The sequence below is a fragment of the Dipodomys ordii genome, unplaced genomic scaffold (assembly GCF_000151885.1).
Source record: "Dipodomys ordii isolate 6190 unplaced genomic scaffold, Dord_2.0 Scaffold2, whole genome shotgun sequence".
Classification (NCBI taxonomy): Eukaryota; Metazoa; Chordata; class Mammalia; order Rodentia; family Heteromyidae; genus Dipodomys; species Dipodomys ordii.
Window position 1 is genome coordinate 27310703 of NW_012267218.1, and position 13427 is coordinate 27324129.

Below are 13427 nucleotides of genomic sequence, written 5' to 3' on the forward strand. Positions count from 1 at the left end.
GTACACCCAGGTGTACCAGCCCAGGCTAGTGACCCTGGACAAGCCACCTATCTGAACCTCAGATTTTGGGGTAAACATTCTTGGAAGGCTTTTACTAAGGTTAACATTTTAGGAATCTATTTATTTGTTTTATTTTTTATTTTTGTCAATCCTGAGGCTTGAACTCAGGGCCTGGGCACTGTCCCTGAGCTTTTTTTTTTTTTCTCAAGGCTTGCCCTCTACCACTTGAGCCACAGCACCATTCTTGGCTTTTTCTGATTATGTGGTACTGAGGAATTGAATCCAGGCCTTAGGCATGCTAGGCAAGCACTCTACCACTAAACTACATTCCCAGCCCTTCTTTTAATATTTTAAACCATTCTCTATCCAAGCAAGAATTAGTGATAATAAACTAGAATATAATTTTATTGTTATTCTGTCTCAGCACATTACTCGTATACACAGATATCCAAACAATTTAAGATGTTCTACCTGATGCAGAATCTGAAGCCAGGCACCAGTGGCTCACACCTAGAATCATAGCTACTCAGAAAGCTGAGATCTAAGGATCATTGCTCAAAGCCAGCCTGGGTAGGAAGATTCATGAGACACTTATCTCTAGTGAATTACTCAGAAAAAGCTGAAAGTGGCACTGTGCTCAAGTGGTAGAGCATTAGCCTGTGCACAAAAAGGCACAGGGACAGTACCAAGACCCTCAATTCAAGCCCAGTACCAGAAAAAAAATAATCTGAGACCTTCCAGATTACAGCAACCTAAAAAGGAGAAACTGGAAGAAGGTACTAGAAATTGGTATATCCAGGGATGACTCCCAGGAGGGCATGAGAACTGGAGCAACAGAGATATTGTCATTGTTTATTCTTTTGTACCATTTGAATTCTAGGTCATTTATTACCTCATCTCATAAAAATAAATTATGAAGGCTGAGAAGGTAGCTCAGTGGTAGAATGCTTGCCTTGCATGCAAGAGGCCCTGGGTTCAATTCCTCAGCATCACATAAACAGAAGAAAAAACAGAAGTGGCGCTGTGGCCTAAGTGGTAGAGCATTCATTAGCTTTGAGCTGAAGAGCTGAGGGACAGCGTCAGGCCCCACACAGACGATAGATAGATAGATAGATAGAATAAGAAATAAAGTTGCCGGGTGCCAGTGGCTCACGCCTGTAATCCTAGCTATCCAGGAGGCTGAGATCTCAGTTCAGAGCTAGCCCGGGCAGGAAAGTCTATGAGACTCTTATCTCCAAAAAACACTCAGAAAAACCAGAAGCATCGCTGTGGCTCAAGTGGTAGAGCACTAACCTTGAGCAAAAGAACTCAGGAATAGCACCCAGGTCCTGAGTTCAAGCCCCATGAGTGACCAAAAAATAAAAAAGGTTAGCTAAGCATTAGTGGCGCATGCCTGTAATCCTAGCTATGCAGGAGGCTGAGTTCTGAAGATCAAAGTTTAAAGCCAGCTGAGGTATGAAAGTCCATGAGACTTTTATCTCCAATTAACTACCAAAAAGCCAGAAATGACCCTGTGACTCCAAGTGGCAGAGCACTAGCCCTTGAGCACAAAAGCTTAAGGGACAGTGCACAAGCCCTAAGTTCAAGCCCAGGAACAGCACGTGTGTGTGTGTGTGTGTGCGCGCACGTGCACGCATGCGTGCACACACACACACACACACACACGAAAAAAGATCTCTTTTTCTTCTATCATGGACTTCTGTGCAGCTCAGTATGGAAAAGAAGCCCAGTGATGGTGCTGGGGTCACACTGGAGCTGCCTCTACCATTCCAGGCCCTGCCTAAGACAAACCCCACTCTCCACCGAAGTTAGCCAACAGCCTTGCACTCCTGGCTGACAGAGGTCTGCCGTGGCTGGCTACCCATCTCTAGAAACTCTGCAGGCTGTCAAGTACACAGGGATTCCACCCAGGGTGCTCCAATAGAAGGCTCCCTTTCCTACCTCCAATAACTGGCTGGGCAGAGACCAGAGGCCAGCAAAGGCGGAAGTACATCCAGTCTCACGTTTTCCAGCCCTTGCCACTCCTTTTCAGAAACAGATGGCCCCTTTCTGATGTGTTTGTGCTGCAATGTAACACAGGTCAGGTGTGTGTGTGTGTGTGTGTGTGTGTGTGTGTGTGTGTATATATATATATAAAGGAGATGAGTGGGAAAGAAGGGCCACCAAGATTCCCTTTTATCTCTTATTCCACTCTGCAGAGCCTGGCTGCATCTCCAGCCAGGTCCCATTCCCCTTGCTTCCCTCTCTCCCCTGTAACTATTCCCCATCAGCTGTTCTCTATCACATCAAGCACCTAACTGACCACCCCCCCTCTCTTTGGTCAGTCATGGGCCTGGGCCCTGTCCCTGCACAGTTCAAGGTGAGTAAGCGCTCTACCACTTGGGCCACAGTGCCACTTCTGGCTTTTTTTCCTGGCAGTTTATTGGAGATAAGAGTCTTACAGGCTTTCTTGCCTAGGCTGGCTTTGAATCATGATCCTCATACCTCAGCCTGAGTAGCTAGGATTACAGCCTAGCTACTAACCTTTCTCTTCTGCCTCACCTCTTTTCCAACTGTAATCTTGGATGGCACCATCACTTTCATGCCCCTTGCCACCACCACTCAGTGATTTCTGACTCCCTTTCCTTGGCTTAGTCACTGTTTGCTGCCGCCATGGATGTCTGTGTTCGGGTTGGAGCTGTTGCAGGCCCATAGCTGACCCTGTTCAAGGTAGACTGCTTCACCTTGTTCACATCCCCATACCCTGCTGCTTTCCAGAATCAACACAGCCAACTGCCCACTAGGAAATTAAAAAACATTAGCTTCCTTCCTTCACATTATTTCTTGCCAGGGACCAAAGTTAAAATATTCTGAAAATTACTTAGGTCTTATCAGTGGTCTGTGTGGCAGGGTGGGGAAAAGTCACACTGGTCTTCTGCAGTCCTAAGGCTTTATCTACTAAAAGGAACCTTTTGAACAGGGTTTGGCATGCTGCCCATGTCATCTTGGGAACCCTGGAAGTACTGGAGCACTGTGTGTGATCTCAGATTGCTGGCTCCAGTGTCCCAACACTGCAGCGGGCAGTCTCACCTGCCTCCCCAACTGCACACAAGCCCAGGAGAGTCTGAGCTGTTCCCCAAAAGGCTGTGGGAGTGTGAGCCAAGAGGGCAGTTGAGAAGTCATGATAGAGTCAGACTGGCAGCAACAGACAGAGATGTGTACTTAGTAGAGTGGACAAGAGACTCCAAGAGATAAGAAGATATAAAGCACGAGGAAAGACAGCTAGCTTCAGGGAAAGAAAAAGCAGAGAGTGAAAACCAATAAAAAGTATAACCAACACTACAGCCAGAAAGGCCTTTAAGATAAACCATGCAGAGAGCAGCAACAGGACAGTTAACATTAGTGGAGTTAGGTCAGAGAGGAGGGCAGGAGGCTTTGAGGTGGCCAGCATTCAAGGCACTGAAGGCAAAAGCACTGGCGCAACATAAATCTCTCTGGAAGGGTCACTCACCTTCCAAGCTGTTGGGCTCATTGGCTGCAGCAAGCAGAATCTATTTAAAACATACCAGGCATTTTGCCTCATTCTGTTTTCCTGCCCAGAAAAGACTAGAGCCAAAGGCAGAGGGAACCGTCCAGCATTCGGACCCTGTACAGATCACAGGCTGAGATGACAAGAGATCCCTCCTCTCTTCCTGAAGGACCCCTCCTTCCATTCAACTCCAGGCCACCAGACCACCAATCTGCTAGCATACTGAACAGTCCCCAAACTCAGACTATCTTCATCTTGTCTTCAAGCTTGTCAGAAAGCAGATGCTGCTCAAGCATGGCAGCTGTTCTAAGAGGATGCTCAGAGAGGCTGCCCAACCACCGATTAGACCTCAGCAGGACAAAGGGGAAAGCAGGAAAGGGCATCCAGGGTAAAAGGAACCCTATGGGTTTTAAAACACCACACTCCTTTCCCTGGACTGTGTATCTTTGGGAAGTTCTTTTTTTGGGGGGAGGAGGGCAGTCAGTCATGGGGCTTGAACTCTGGGCCTGGGCCCTGTCCCTGAGCTCTTCACCTCAAGGCTAGCACTCTACCACTTGAGCCACAGTGCCACTTCCTGGTTTTTTGGTTGTTTATTTTTTTGTTTTTGTTTTCTGGTGGTTAATTGGGGATAAAGAGTTTCACAGACTTCCCTGCCCAGGCTGGCTTTGAACAGTGATCCTCAGATCTCAGCCTCCTGAGAAGCAAGGATTATAGGTGTAAGCCACCAGCACCCAGCTTACCTCTGGGAAGTTCTAAGGACCTGATTCCTAGCTACCTGTCACAGAGCTAGAAGTAGTCACAGAAAGCCACATGTGAAAAGCTTGTTTTCCCTCCTAGTCAAGGGTTGGGATGCCAGAACCTTCTTTCCTGGGCTCTTGCGCCCATAATTTGTGTAAACACCATTCAATAAGGCTGAATAAAAGTTCTCTGTCCTGCAAGAGATTTATATGCTTAAAAACATAGATTACAGCCTGGCACCAGTATCTTATGCCTGTAATCTTAGCTACTCAGGAGGCTGAGATCTGAGGATCACAGTCCAAAACCAGCCGGGGCAGGAAAGTCCATGAGACTCTTATCTCCTCCAGTTAATCACAGGAAAAGCCGGAAGTGGCACTGTGGCTCAAGTGGTAGAGCTCTAGCCTTGAGCTGAGGAGCTGAGCGCCCAGACCCAGAGTTCAAGCCCCACAACCGACAAAAAAAAAGTTAATAATTGTCCCAGTTCATGTTTGTAAATATGGAATTCCAAATGTGAGGTTTGAATGGCAAGGAGGGAGTTTCTGTCTAGAGATGCACCTATAATTTGCTTTTGGATTGCAATTAAGCATCACTTCAACAACAACAAAAAAGCAGATGGTTGTGTTGCAGAAGCTACTGATAATAAGTATGAATAACCTAGCTTCAACCATTATGAATTTGTAGCCAATCCTATGAGACATGGACTGTTTTATCTTTTTCTTTTTTGCGCAGGCCTGGGGCACTCTCTGCGTTTTTTTGCTCAAGGCTAGTGCTACCACTTAAGCCACAGCTCTACTTCTGGCTTTTCGATGGTTAATTGGAGGTAGGGGTCTCAAGGACTTTCCTGGCCCGGTTGGCTCTGATCCACAATCCTCAGATCTTAGTCTCTTAAGGAGCTATGATTACAGGCATGAGCCACCATTCCCTGGGTAAGACATGGACTTTTAAGCCAGCTGACAGAGACAGAGGCGAACTGCTGTGTGGAATCTGAGACTGTGTGATCCAAAAAAGTTCTGCATGCTGCTATAAAGTAGAGCCTAGTAAGGGTATGCAACATAGTACTGGTTAATAACCAGAGAAAAAATTTAGAATTTAAAAATCAAACCACATACAAGTTTTCTTTGAAAGATGTACAATATGCAAATAATAATTACACTGATTACTTTCAAGGAAGGAGATTTCATTATATATATATATATATATATATATTAATGATTCTGTTAAGTATGTACACATCCAACCTATTTTTAAAAAATCAGCTTATTAAAATCAAACTTTATGAAGCTTTACAATAAGTAACCAGGTCAGTTAGATGTGGGTCTGCCTGGTCTCAGGCCACCAAACTTACTATTTTAATTTGTCCAGCTAAATATTCATCTTCCAATCCCCAGAAGTCCATCATAAGAATAGGTATTTCATTTAATATAAAACCCTCATCCTTTTCTTTCTTCAGTACTTGGAATGGAACCTTAGGCCTTAAGCATGCTACACAAGTTCTTTACTACTAAGCTACCAACCTATTTATATATTTTGTGCCAGTCCTAAGGTTAGAACTCAGGGCCTGGGTGTTGTTCCTGAGCTTTTTTGCAACTTGAAGCATAGCTCTGCTACGTTTTGGTAGTTAATTAGTGATAAGAGTTTCATGGATCTTCCTGCCCAGGCTGGCTTTGAACCACGATCCTCAGATCTCAGCCTCCTGAGTAGCCAGTATTATCAGCGTGAGCCACCGGTGCCAAGTGGATCTTTTTATTATTTTAAAGTTAGGGCCTTACTAAGTTGCTCAAGTTGTCATCAGTGTTGCAATCCTCCTGCCTCAGCCTCCTGAGCTGGGATTATAGGTATGAACCACCTACTCTTAGTGGCTATACAGGTGTATACATTTATCAAAATTTACCTAGCCACCAGGTGCTGGTGGCTCATGCACTCTACCTCTTAAGCCACAGCACCAGTCCCAGCTTTTTCTGTTTATGAAGTACTGAGGAGTCAAACCCATGCATACTAAGCAAGCACTCTACCACTAAGCCACATTCCCAGCCCCTCTAGCTATCCTCTTATGCATACATGTACAATGCATTAACTATTCTGCACTTCAATAAAGGTTTTGTTGTTGTTGTTGTTGGTAGTGGGGCTTGAACTCTGGGCCTCGGTGCTATCCTTCAACTCTTCAAATCAAGGCTAGCGCTCTACCACTGGAGCCACAGTGCTGAAACATCTGGCTTTTTCTGTTTATATGGTGCTGAGGAATCGCACCCAGGCCTCATGCATGCGAGGCAAGCACTCTACCACTGAGCCACCTTCCCAGCCCCGTTTTTTGTTGTTGTTGTTGTTGTTGTTTTTCTTTTCCTTTCTCTTTTGTTGGTTGTGGGGCTTAAACTCAGGACCTGGGCATGTCCCTGAGCTTTTTTGCTCAAGGATAGTGCTCTACCACTTTGAGCTACAGAGCCACATTTGTTTTTTCTGGTGGTTAATTGGCAACAAGTCTCTCTTTTCTGCCCAGAATGGCTTTGAACATTGATCCTAAGATCTCAGCCTCCCAAGTAGCCACCATTGGTGGCATGAGCCACCATTGTCCAGCTTCAATTTTTTAAAAGCCCACAAATAAGCTAAAGGATTACTGCTTAAAGGTGCTGGGGTTGGTGGTTCAGAGACAGTTGTTGCTTTGAGAAAACACCATGCAGACTTTTTGCAAAAACTTGCTGTTTGGAGAACACCACGACAGCATGTGCTTTCGGTTAAGCATTCCATGGCAGAAACGCAACTCTATTCTGAAATGCCGAGGAGATGAGGCAAAACCTTGGCCAAGGTCAGGCTTGGCTGATCATTTCAAGGGGGACGGCAGCCAACTCTATGCTTGTATAAAGTTTTAAAAAGAAAAACTAACCCCAAGTCATTTTCTGTCCCTTTTCCGAGCCAACTTTAGTTGTGCTCATTGTTATCCAAGAACTCAAAGGAATCCATATGTGCTATAGCTCAAGCCTACCAGACCTCCAGGGCCAAACATTCCCACCTTGACTTCAAGGGAACTGAGTCAGTTGACTGCTTTATAGGATATATGTCAGAACTCTAGGTACAGTTACAGATGATCTAGAGACAGGGGAGAAGTGTACTTGAGCCTTCTTTTTGTTTAGCTGGCCGCGTTTTCTAGGATAAGGAAAACATCCAAAAATTAGAAGAAACTTGGAGCTAGTGTCTACATCTAGGTGATTATGAAGAGCTCCAATCTTATCACATTGATACAAATCTATGTTACACAAAGAAAAGCCAGCATTTTCTCTTTGGGACTGAAAGTACACATGGACAGATAGAAGATGTATTTTCTACCAGATCACAGGGGACAGATGTTTTTTCTGAAGTTATTAAAAGGCCCAGTCCTTACATTTTGCATGTCTGTCTAGGCGATGGCCAGAAAAGGCAAAGGGGAATAGGAAAAGTCCAAGGCTAAGCAAGGTGATACCAGACAGACTCCAGAGACTTCTCAGGCTCCCTGTAAGTTACATAGAGGGTTTGAGAATATAGAACAATGGAGTAAACTCTCTGGATGCCTCACATGTTCTCAGCAGTTTTGACATTTTTTCTTTTTCTTGTTCTTGTTTTTCTTTGGGGGGGGGAGGGGCTGTCAGTCCTGGGCTTGAACTCAGGGCCTGGGCACTGTTCTGGAGCCTCTTTATGCTCAAGGTTAGCACTCTACCACTTGAGCCACAGCGCCACTTCCAGATTTTTTGAGTAGTTTATTGAAGATAAGAGTCACAAAGACTTTTCTTGCCCAGGCTGGCTTCAAACCACAATCCTCAGATCTCAGCCTCCAGAGTAGTTAGGATTATAGGCATGCGCCCAGCTTGTGACAATAATAATAATTTTTTACTTACTGGTTGATTTTTTTTTGTCAGTCTTGGGACTTCAATTCAGAGCTTCTTTTGCTCAAGGCTAGCACTCTACCATTTGAGCCATAGAGCCACTTCTGGCTTTTCCTGTTTATGTGGTTCTGAGGAATTGAACCCAGGGCTTCATACATACTAGACAAGCACTCCACCACTAAGCCACATTCCCAGCCCATGGTTTAACTTTTTTTTTTTTCCATGGTTTAACTTTTTAAAAAGCACCTAATTCTATGCTGGCTATCAGTGGCTCATGTCTATAATCTTAGGTACTCAAGAAGTGTGGCTAGGTGCTGGTGGCTCATGCCTGTAATCCTAGATACTCTGGAGGCTGAGATCTGAGGATTGAGATTCAAAGCCAGCCTGGACAGAAAAGTCTATAAGACTTCATCTTCAATTAACCACCAGAAAAATTGGAGTTGTGGTTCAAAGTTGGAGAGTTCTAGCCGTGAGTGAAAAAACTCAGGGACAGTGGCCAGGCCCTAAGTTCAAGCCAACCACCACCACCACCAACAAAAGATAGAAGGGGAAGAGTAGCTCAAGTGGAAGAGTGCTAGCCCTGAGAGAGAAAAAAAAATGGTTGGGAATGTGGTTTAGTGGTAGAGTTCTTGCCTAGCCTGCATGAAGCCCTGGGTTCGATTCCTCAGTACCACATAAACAGAAAAATCTGGAAGTGGTGCCATGGCTCAAGTGATAGAGTGCTGGATTTGAGCAAAAGAAACTCAGGGACAGTGCCCAGGTTCTGAGTTCAAGCCCCAGGACTGGAAAAAAGAAAAAACAACAACAACAAAGGACAACATCTAGGTCCTGAATTCAAGGCCCATAATTCAAACTTGCATAATAAACAAACAAACAAAGGACCCAATTCTGTTCAATTCTCCATACACTTGATTTCTCTTATCTTTCAAATGAGAAAATCTGCCTCCCTCCCCCCGCCCCAACCCTTTCTATCTACAATGCTCAACATGCTTGCATCCATTCCCATTAAACAATCAACACTGGCAATATGCTTTATAGCACTGGCAATATGGCTAAAGCTTTCTTTTCTCTCGTCTGAGCAAGGCATTTTGACCTCAGGGGTCTCCTTAGTCAAGGAGCCCAGGAGGACATAATGAGATATCTGCTTCCTTCCTCTGCCTTCCATGCAGTGTCCATTCCCAGGGTTGGAGGTGTATGTGGGCGGGGGTGGGGAGGGGGTAGGGGGAAAAGGGGGAGGGGAGTGGCACAGTACTCTAGGGAAAGTACAACATAAAAAAGTGCTGGGGGGCTGGGAATGTGACTTAGTGGTAGAGTGCTTGCCTAGCATGCACAAATGCTTGGTTTCAATTCCTCGGTACCATATAAACAGAAAAAGCTGGAAGTGATGCTGTGGCTCGAGTGGTAAGCAAAAGAAGCTCAGGCCCTGAGTTCAAGCCCGAGGACTGGCAAAAAAAAAAAGTGCTGGCTGCATGTCTATGGTGGCACACATCTGTTATCCTAGAACTCAGGAACCTTAAGCAGGAGGGTAGGGTTCAAAGCCAGCCTAGCTACAAAGCAAGCCCTTATCTAAAGCCTAAGACATAAGAAATGTAATGGTATGTATCGAAGAATACTAGGCTCAGAGGGCCCCTACAACACATCTAATTCAAATGTCCACTCTAATGGGTTTTACAGAAGAAAAAAAAAAAGTATGTGACTAGTCCAAAGACATATAGATGGTGAATAGAAGCAGAGCTGAGGTCATCAACCCCCTCCTCTCTGAACCTCCTAGACACGATAAACTAGATACAAAAAAAAAAAAATCAAATAAATATATCTTCTTAAAAGTACCCATGCTCCACTCTCTCGTTATTCTCAGTCCTTTTATCTTATTACTAAGTTCAAATTTCTGATTCTCATCAGGACTTAGATACTTGGATGGCCTGAATAGTCAGAATCTCAACTCTGCCCTGGTGTGTTGCAGCCTGAGAAGGGCTTTGAGAAGCAGAATGTAAGTAATGATACCAACTCAAGAATATTCTGGCTCTCTGGGCCTCGCTTCCAAGATGACGAAAAAAAGAAGGAACAACAGTCAAGCCAAAAAGAGCCACAGCCATGTGCAGCCTATTTGTTGCACAAACTTCACCCCATGTGTGCCCAAGGACAAGGCCATAAGAAGTTTGTCATTCGGAACATAGTAGAGGCCATGGCCATCAGAGACATTTCCGAAGCAAGTGTCTTTGACGCTTATGTGCTTCCCAAGTGCTATGTAAAGCTCCATTACTGCCTGAGTTGTGCCATTTACAGCAAGGTGGTCAGGAATCGATCTCGTGAAGCCCAGAAAGACCAAATACCCCCACCCTGATTTAGACCTGTTGGTGCTGCTCCACGACCTCCACCAAACCCAGTGTAAGGAGCTGGATACTTCCAGACTTCAGAAAAGCTGTCTTCTAGGAAAAACAAAAACTAATAAAATAGAAATTATACTTAAAAAAAAAGAATATTCTGCACCCCGCATTCCCACAGTGCAACAAGAACAACAAAACAACAACAACAAAAATAAGTTTGATTGGAAAAAGAAAGAATATTCTGAAGTCAGGTGCTGATGGCTTATGCCTATAATTCTAGCAACCTAGGAGTCTGAGATCTCAGAACTGTGATTCAGAGCCTGCCTGGGCTAAGCAGGAATACATTCCCTGTAAGAAAGTCAACTGTTAACTCCTGAATGATGATCTATTTGGAATACAATGTCTAGAAAACTCCAACCAAAGATGGCCACTGATGAAGCTGGTTAGAAGGGACCATGGTCTAGAGGTTCCCAAAATACCCACTGGCATTTAAGGAGTGTGGTATATCCTAAGAGAGTGAGCAGCAGGTGAGTGTGGCCCATGTCAGAACAGTGGGCTGCTGTCAGCACTGCTCCAGCACCAGATGCAAAATTGTCCCAGGACGGAGAAGGCAAAACCTCTGAGCTCCAACATGATGTGAAACTCGGTGGCTACCTAAAAAGTATAGCTTCATTCTGAAAGTATTTGAGAGTCTATATATTATTTTTATGTTATTCAGATCAAGAGTTAGTCAGCAGGGATCACTCTTATGACCTCTTTTTAGCTCATCTTTCCAGAGAAAACTTGATACTCACTGAATTCCTGAAGGGATTACATTCTGTAAAATGATCATCTTATAATAGAAAAGTCATTATCAGAAAAGCAGGATTTAGTTCAAATATATCACAGTTAATTACATACTTCTTTTAGAAAAAATTACCTTTCATAAGGATAAGACATAAGAAAAAAAAAAAAGGAAAAAGGAAAACAAATGAAAGAAAACTCTAGACATAGCAGTCAAATCTGGGATCCCAACTAAGGAAGCTGAACCAAAGCTCTTTTTGCCTACTGGGTTTCTAAGAAGAACAAGGGATTAAAATGGCTTTATTTCAACAGAACACATTTTGTCATTTCATCTCTCCGTGACATGGATAAGAATAAGTAACTTATGGCTGCACATTTGTTGCTGCTCACAAATCCCTGAATATGTGCCTCATTCACTTCAGGATGGCACACCACTAATTGCTTATCTATTTTTTTTCTAAAGCTATGTATAGCTGGGCACCAGTGGCTCATGCCTATAATTCTAGCTATTCAGGAGGCTGAGATCTGAGAATCATGGTTCAAAGCCAGTCAGGCAGGAAAGCCTGTGAGACTCTTGTCTCTAGTTTGGAAGTGGAGCTGTGGCTCAAGTGGTAGAATGCTAGCCTTGAACAAAAGAAGCTCAGGGACAGAGCTCAGGTCCTGAGTTGAAGTCCCAGGACTAGAATCAAAAAGCAAAAGAAAAAAGCTACCTGTAACCTTTATTTTAGAAGAAAAATCTACAAGTAAAAGTATTTCTAAGCAAGGTGCCAGTGGCTTGTACTTGTAATCCTAGCTACTCAGGAGGCTGAGATCGGAGGATTACGGTTCAAAGCCAGCCTGGACAGGAGAGTCTGTGAGGCTCTTATCTCCAATTAACTACCAGAAAGAAGAAGAAAAAAAGCCAGAAGTGGCCCTGTGGCTCAAGTGATAGAGCTCTCACCCTGAGCTGAAGAGCTAAAGGACAGCGCCCAGGCCCAGAGTTCAAGCCCCATGACTGACAAAAAAAAAAAAAAAAGTTTCCAGAAAAACATTGCAGGAGGGGACTTGGGGGACACATGAAAATAAAGAATAGATAACAGAATGTCAGTAATTCATACCTATAATATTAGTGACTCAGGAGCTGAGCTCCAAGGATTTGTTGCTGGTGGCAGTGATTGTGGGGCATGAACCCAATCCCTGGGTGGTATCTCTGAGCTTCTGTGTGCTCAGGGCTAGTGGTCTACCATTTAAACCACAGCGCCACTTCCAGTTTTTGAATGGTTAATTGGAGATAAGAGTCTCACAGGGACTTTTTTCCCTTCAAACCATGATCCTCACATCTCAGCCTCCTGAGTAGCTAGGATTATAGGAGGGAGTCAAGGTTTAAAGCTAGCCTAGGCAGAAAAATCTGAGACCCTTGACTATATAATCAGCAAAAACCTGGAAGTAGAGGTATGCTTCAAGTGTTATAGTACCAATTGTGAGTGGAAAAGCTGAGAAAGAACACAAGGCCCTCAGTTAAAGCCATAGTACCACCAACAACAACAACAACAAAGGATGTAAGAAAGGAAGCAGAGAAGAAAAACAGAGGCCCTGCCATGATAATGTCTCACAGTGATACATATGGAAGCTTAGTCAATGCTTATGACCAAAGAGAGATATCCCTAACATGTACTCTTCTTTTTTTTGGGGGGAGGGGGCAGTCCTGAGGCTTGAACTCAGGGCCTGGGCACTGTCCCAGGCTTCTCTGTGCTCAAGGCTAGCACTCTACCACTTGAGCCACAGAGCCACTTCCAGCTTTTTCTGTTTATGTGGTACTGAGGAATCAAACCCAGGGCTTCATGCATGCTAGGCAATCATTCTACCAGTAAGCCACATCCCCAGCCCCCCTAACATGTACTCTTAAAGGTGATATATCATTTGTACTCACAGTGAGAACCTCTCCTCACAGTCCAGTTGTTGGGATTTTGCCCTAAAAATTACCAGGATACAATCAAAGAGGTATACACAGAAAGTTCAACACAGTATCACTGGTAACAAGAAAAGATCCAAAACAATCAAAATTCTCAAGAGTGGGAATAGATAACTAAAGGAAGGCAGAGGTACTAGAAATTATTTTCAAAAATTTAAGGACGTATTAAATTACTTATGACACTGTGAGGAAGAAAAATTAAAATATCAATCTATATATGCTTTCCCTTCAATTTTGTTTAAATTATATAAACACATATATTATACTAT

At 44.0% G+C, this 13427-nt stretch overlaps 1 pseudogene; it reads left to right on the forward strand.

The window, feature by feature from the left end:
• Positions 1 to 10142: 10142 nt before the first annotated feature.
• Positions 10143 to 10489, forward strand: LOC105984644 (annotated as a pseudogene).
• The last annotated feature ends 2938 nt before the right edge of the window (positions 10490 to 13427 follow it).